A 7,699-nucleotide genomic window follows, 5' to 3' on the forward strand; every position below is an offset into this window, starting at 1 on the left:
TCTCTCCCAGGTCTCTTGATCTCCCTAAACACCCCCTCTCAGGCAATGAGGGGCAAAGCCAGTCAGTTTTGTTTGGTCGGTCGTCATGGCGACGCCCTCAGCCAATGAGAGCCCTGGAGAGGCTCTGACATCACAGAGTCCCTCTCCCATAGCAAGTGGCAGCAGGAGTAGGGAACCCAGAGAGGCCAAAATGCCTCACTGGAGCGGGACAACGCTCTTCTACGTTGTTTCCAAAGCTTTCCCAACTGACCCGTGGCTCCTGGAAATGCAACTCTCTGCGCTCTGCCCTGATGGATGATGGTACCCACGTAAGGCAATGAATTTATCGTGGACACCCCCATTCAGTTGTTCATTCTACTCTTTCTCCCCTGTCTCCATTACCTGGTCCTTTGGATGTCTCATTAAAATGCTTACCAAGCTAATATGGCCCTCTTTAGGTGTTGGTGGAAACGTGAGTTTTCCTACCACCCTCTTACAAATTGCCTTATTGATTCTTGAAGGCAATCCACTTCTTGGCTACTGCCAGAGAATTTTTTGTTCATCTGACGGCCCTTTCGCCGTGTCCAGCAGTTTTCCAGGACAAAGGTTACGCCTTCATGATTAAAAAGGACACTTGAGAGTCAATCTTGAAGTACAGTACTACCTGTGATAAGATTGTATATCTATCGACTTTCACGAAAAGCCATTCAATAAGAGTGTTTTACAAAAAATTGGGCACCAGCCATAAAAGCAGAGCGATGAAGAAATTTGAGTATTCTACCAAAGGGTTTTGTGCGAAATTGATCAAACAAGGGACCCAGAGGCGTTGATAATCATGGGCAATAGCAAGGCAAACATTAGAAAAGCAGAAGGAAGGGTATTTGGAAGATAAGAACTTGGTGATCCAAGCAAAGCTGGAGGGCACATCAGAGAATTTCCCAAGAACAATGACTTGATCATAGAAAATTCATTTCTTATTTGTGCCATTTGTATCTTCTTTTCACTTTGTTAGATTGCTCATGGTTTCGCAATTTCCTTTTAAAAAAAATCACTTTATTGAGGGCTCTTACAATCTATACATCAATTGTATCATATACATTTGTACATGTGTTGCCATCATCCTTTTTGAAACTCTTTCTTTCTACTTGAGCCCTTGATATCAAGATTTAACTTTTTTTTTTCTTTTGGCTTTCCTTTAAAAAAAAAACAAAACATTTTATTAGGGCCTAATACAACTCATCACAATCCATACACACATCAATTGTGTAGAGCGCATTTGTACATTCATTGCCCTCATCATTCTCAAAACATTTTCTCTCCACTTAAACCCCCAGCATTAGATCCTCATTTCCCCCCTCCCTCCCCGCTCCCCCCTCCCTCATGAGCCCTTGATAGTTTATAAATTGGTATTTTGTCATATCTTGCCCTGTCCGACGTCTCCCTTCACCCACTTTTCGGTTGTCCGTCCCCCAGGGAGGAGGTCACACACAGTTCCTTGTAATCGGTTCCCTCTTTCCTACCCACTCTCCCTCTACCCTCCCAGTATCGCCACTCACACTGCTGGTCCTGTAGGGCTCATCCGCCCTGGATTCCCTGTGTTTTCAGATCCTATCTGTACCAGTGTGCATGGTTAGGCAATTTCATTGTTCCTTTCCAAGAACCAACTCCTTGTCTCGCTGATTCTTTCTATTCTTTTCCTGTTTCATGTAGTGCTATTTGAATCTCTTTTTTTTTCTTTTCTTCTGGTGCCTGTAGGCTTATTTTCCTGTGCTTTTGCTAATTTTTGGAGATATTGGTTTAAAGTGTTGACTTTGGTTTTTTCCTCTTTTTTGATGTGTGTATTAATTTCTATATATTCACTTCTGAGCACTGCTTTTGCAGTGGCCCAAAGGTTTGAGTTTGTTAGGTTTTTGTTCTCATTTGATTGAAGGAATTTTTTAAGTTCAGTTTTCCTGTCTTCTCTACCCAGGAATTTTTAAGAAAGGATGTTATTCAATTCCCTTTTATTTGACGTTTTCCCTTGAACTTCCTTTCTTATTGTTCCTTCATCAAAAGTGCAGTATTCAAATTTCTTCCAATAATTGTAAAGCTGTCTATTTCTTCAATTCTACAAATTTAATTCATTTATTTTGAGACTCTTTCTTGAGGTGTATATCAATATAGTATAGTTATGTCCTCTTTATTATAGAGACCCTATAGAACAAAGTAGAACTGCTCCTGTGGGTTTCAGAGAATGGATCTCTTTATAGGAATACAAGGGTTCACCTTTGTCCCGTGGTTTCAAACCGACGTTGTGATTAGCAGCCTTGCGAGTAATCACCATGCTGTTAACTCAGTGCCACTGAATTTAGATTTTTTGCCCTCTTGTTCAATTAACCCTTTACTCATATATAATATCCTTCTTTGTTGCTTACGCTAAATTGTGCATTAAAATCTTTTGTTAGAAATTATTATTCCCAAACTTGCCCTTTTTTATTGCTGCTAACTTGATATGTTTTTTCCATCCTGTGAGTTTTAGTCTATTTTTATATATGTGTCTAAGGTGTGTCTCTTATACACAATGTATTAATGAGCCCTACCCTCTAACTCCCTTTTTTCGGCCCTGGTGGTCCTCTGTCTCTTGGATTCTGATTTCCTATCAATGTGGTATTCTCTGTCTATTGTCCATTTGTGTTTAGTGCAATTATTGATAGCTCTGAACTTATTGCTGACATTTCACTGTGTGGGGTTTTCCCCCCGTATATGCTTTTGTGATGAGTTCATTTCGTTTGTGGGGTTTCTTGTCAATTTTTTAACTGCTTTTTTTTTTTAACAGTTTACTAGATCTTTGACTTTTTCTGTTGATGAGGTTTATTTTCTGTAAGATTAAGCTGCCATTTATTAATTTCTTCCCACGCTTAAAGCACTATGTTCTTTCTTGAAATTTGCTTGACTTCCTCCCCCTTTGAAAGTTCTCCAACTACATATTCCGTCTGTTTACTTTGTAACTGTATGCATTACAACTTAGTGTCCATGACGCCCTATTTTCAGTCTCACAGGGTTGTTTTACTTTGGGTACTTCTGGGTTGGTTGTCATCTATTCTAATCTTGGGTACTTCCCTACGTTTGTTGGCTTTCCAGCTAAAGAAACCCATTAAAATTTCTTGTCAAGATGATCTGCGTTTTACAAATTCCTTTAATTTAATCCGTTTATCTGGAAATGCCCGAATGTCACTATTGTCTTTGGGGGACCATTTTGCTGGATGTAAGAGCCCTGGTAGGAGAGTTGTCTTCCAAGAGCTCGTCAACAATCAACCCTGTGATGTTTGTTGTTTTGCCCGTTCTGGAATTCCTATCACCTGTTTTTGGTGCCCTATGTCTTTCTTAGTCTTTAGTCACATTTTCTTTGGTCTTTTCCTTTTACTGATCCACTCCTACTGAGTCATACTGAGAGATTTGTCTTCAAGCTCACTAATTTGTTTTTGGATTGTTAACTGCTGTGTTAGTCTGGGTACTTTAGAGAAACAAACCCACAGAAACTCATGTGTAAGAGAGTTTTATATAAAGGTTAACTGCACATCATGAAAACATCCCAACCCAGTGACGCCCAAGCCCACAAGTCCAACATTAACCCATATGTCTGACACCAATCCACAAAGTCCTCCTCCATCTAAAACAGAGACAATGATGCCGACTGCAGGAGGAAAGCCAAATCAGTGAACTTGTAAGCATCTCAGCACTGGCAGGTGTCTCCACAGGGCTGTTCCAGCACCCAGGGATGCACTGGGGTAGGTTCATGTGGCTTCTCTTCTCTTTGGCTTCTTGCAGGAAGTGAACCTTGCCAGCTGAAGCAGGGAACTGGCTAAGGCAGCTGCACCCTGGTCTGATCATCACAAAGCAAGAGGCCCAAGAACTAGAAAGGTGAGGCTCACTGAGGCATTTATCTCTCCACCCTTCAATTAACCCCACATGTGTTTATTGCCCAGGTTGGCACAATAAATTTTTAACAGTCTCAGTTGCCTTCAGATCCGTTCTGCTTCATGGAGACCCTATAAACAACGGAACAAAACTCTGCCCAGTCCACCCCACCCTCGCAATAGTTCTTATGATCGAGCCTACTGTGGTAGCCACTGTCAGTCTATCTTATCAAGGGTCTTCTGCTTTGTTTGCTGCCTCTCTATTTACCAAGCATTATGGACTTTTTCAGGGACTGGTGTCTCCTGATAACACATCCAATGTATGTGAGATGAAGTCTCTCCATCATTGCCTCTAAGGAGCATTCTGACTCTACTTCTTCCAAGACAGGTGGCTTTGTTCTTTGGGGCATGTATTACGCTCCCATTATGTGTGAATGAATGATTCATACTTGTCTTCTTGAAGTCCCATGGTAAGACCACAGACATTCTCTATTTTTCTTGAAATTTCCCCTTTGAGCCATTTCTTTGTCCTATAACCATTTCCCTGACTTCATCAACTGCATCTAGCAGTTGCCTGTCACTCTTTTCCTTGGTGTTTGTGTTACTATACTGTGTTGCCACAGGTCTGTCGGTATATCAGTGAGTCCAAGGGTACTTTGGGAATATGTCAGACAAATAGGCACTCTTTCATCCTCCCTCAGGTGGAAAGCCTTCCCTTGTGTATAAATACTTGACCCAGTGTTAGGGACCATAGAAAAAATGCTGCCCTAAGGACAGTAGTTAAGTGTCATCACTTCCTAGTTCTCTTGTAACTTACTGCCCTGAGTTGATTCTGACTCACAGCAACCCTATAGGACAGAGTATAAATGCCCCCTTTGGGTTAGCAAGGGTGGTTGGCAGTTACATAATCTCTTGTCAATTTGAGATTTAGGAGTGAAGGGGTGGAGTTTAGCCTGTCAATCAGGTCGCAGCTTGATGACCTCATTTGCAGGCGCTAAGGAGATAAATAGCCATTGGAGGTGGGACACATGTTCACTCCTTTTGAGACATTGCAGCTGACAGGACCCATGGAGCTATGCTAGAACCCTGGAGCTGAAGGAGTGGCGTGGCGTGGGAACCCCTGCCAGCACTGAGATGCTTACAATGCCACTGGATCCATAAGACTTCCCACCCACTGGCCTGTGTTGTTCCTGCATTCAGCATCATTGCACGTGTTGTGTGAGTCTAAAGGGGAATTTATAGATTGATATTGGACATATGGGCTGTTATCGGACTTATGGACTAGATCTGGACTGGGCTGGGATGTTCTCTCAATATTCAATTTCTTTTGTATATAAAACTCTTATACACATGAGTGTCTATGAATTTGTTTCTCTCATCAACCCAGACTAACACACCAAGGCTGTAAATCTTCACAGGGGCACGCAGCCCCTTTTTTCACCCTTGGAGTGGCTGGTGGGTTTGAACTGTCAACGTTGTGGTTAACAGTCCAATGTTTACCTGACAGCACTGCAAATTTTCACTGCCTTCAAGTCCATTTTCACTAAGACCTTAGTGGACAGGGTAGTGCTTGAGACATAGTAGTCTCCTTCTCATAATAACCTCTTGAGGTAGGTAATATCACAATCCCCACTGTATATGTGAGGGTACTTGGGCACAGAGAAGTTATAGCTCAAGGTCACACAGATGCTTAAGGGCACACGGGTTCTTGTCCTTAGGCAAGCTTATAATACTCCTAATTAACTGTTAGTTTCAGCTATGCTGAGATCAAAAGGAAACCTGGGACCTAGTCCTCTGCCACAAGGAGAAGGCAGGGAGTGGGCATGGGGAACCCAGGGCCAGCCAAAGAAGCTTACATCCAAAGCACTTTTAGGACCGGATGTGTTCTGTGGACACATTCATTCACATTGTGATCTTGAAGAGAAGGGAGAGAGAAGGAATATTCCAGGTATGAGCACAAAGTGGTCGCCAATCTTCAGTTCCCTAAGAAGTCTGTGACAGGTGAGGGGAAGATAAGGGGACACTGACTTCTCCTGACCCCTACCTACTGTCCTCCAAGGAAAACAAATTAGACCTGTGAGAAGACAAAGGTGATGCGTTCTGTTATGATATGTCGTCACCTAGTGGTTAGTGGGACATATAACACCCAACCCCAAATGTGTGTAAGAAAAGCAACTTGGATTTCAAAGAAAGGAATAGAGCTTTGACCTTGTAAAGTAGAATACAAATATATCTTAACCTGACACTCAAGCCATATCAGCACCTCATTCAACCTCTCCCTGATGTCAATCAAAGTGTTGTGTTGTTGTTCGGTGCTGTCTAGTTGGTTCAACTCATAAAGACCCTACATCAGGAGTTCTCAGCCTGTGGGTTGTGACCCCCTTGGGGGTCGAACGACCCTTTCACAGGGGTTGCCTGATTCATAACAGTAGCAAAATGAGAGTGATGAGTAGCAATGAAAATAATTTCGTGGTTGGGGGAGTCACCACCACAGGAGGAACTCTATGAAAGGGTCGCGCCTGAGGAAGGTGGAGAACCCCTGCCCTACATAATCAGAAGGGAACACTACCTGGTCCTGCGCCATCGTTATCCTTGTTATGATTTCAGTCCATTGGGGCAGCCACTGTGCCAATCCATTTCTCGGAAGGATCTTCCTTTTTTCCACTACCAGGCATGATGTCCTTCTCCAGGGACTGGTCTCTCCTGATCACATGCCCAAAGCACGTGAGTCGAAGTCTTGCAGTCCTCACTTTTAAGGAGCCTTCTGGCTAGGCTTTCTTCTAAGACCGATTTTTGCTATTGAGTAACAGAGCAAACAAACGGTTCTGAGACTTATGCCCTCACTAAACTCGTGCAATGCTCTCAGATGACATCCCAAATGTCTGTCGTTGACAGCCAGGTAGACGTCTCATACTATCACTCTCTCTGACATAATGCTCTTTGGCATCTTCTGTACTGCTTTTCTGATGAAATATGTGAAGTATCCACCCTCTCTACATATCTTATCCTAATCCTAAACCTTTCTTTGATCTCTCCCACTGACCCTGGCTTGACCGCCATCTCTGCCTCCAACCCCAATAATTTATTTTATATAAGATCAGTAATTTCTCTATCAATGACATAGAAAAGAGACATGCCTAAAGAAATAGAAAAAAAGACAACAGACACACCTAACCCTTACAAAATTTTTTCTCTCTCTCATCCTTGGCTCCCAGTCTAACGTTCCAATACTAATAAGAAGAATATTTTGTGGGAAGTCACTGCCAAAAACAGACACACATGACCCTCAACCCACTGTGGGCACTCACTCAATATTTGGCTCCCAGCTGGTTCCTATTCCTTTATAAATTACTGTTTTCAATGTGCAAGTCATATTCAAAGTAAACATCCTTGAGGTTATCCATCACTGATTTTTAACTCTACCTATTTGGCACATACCTGATCCTTTATCCCCTGTAACATCAGTGATTATGTGATTAACAAGCAATGTGAGAAAGAAATCGGCCTAAGTTTTAGATCATCCTTTACCTGTTTGGAGCACAGGTGTTGTACTGAGCTGCTCACCACAAGGTCAGTGGTTGAAATCCACTAGCTGCTCTACTGGAGAAAGGTGACGCTCTCTGCTCCTGTAAAGATTTAAGGTCTCAGAAACCCAAAGGGACAGTTCTACTCTGTCCTATAGGGTCATTATGAGTCGGAAATGATTCAATGGCAGCCAATTTGGGTTTGTTTGTTTGTGTTGACCTATTTCATCTCACTTCTTTCACAACTAGGTGGCATAGACTGCTCTGCACTCAGCTACTTGCAGAAAGACTGGTCGTTTG

Source organism: Echinops telfairi, unplaced genomic scaffold (assembly GCF_000313985.2).
Source record: "Echinops telfairi isolate 266 unplaced genomic scaffold, ASM31398v2 ScPeMD7_20;HRSCAF=75, whole genome shotgun sequence".
Taxonomy (NCBI): domain Eukaryota; kingdom Metazoa; phylum Chordata; class Mammalia; order Afrosoricida; family Tenrecidae; genus Echinops; species Echinops telfairi.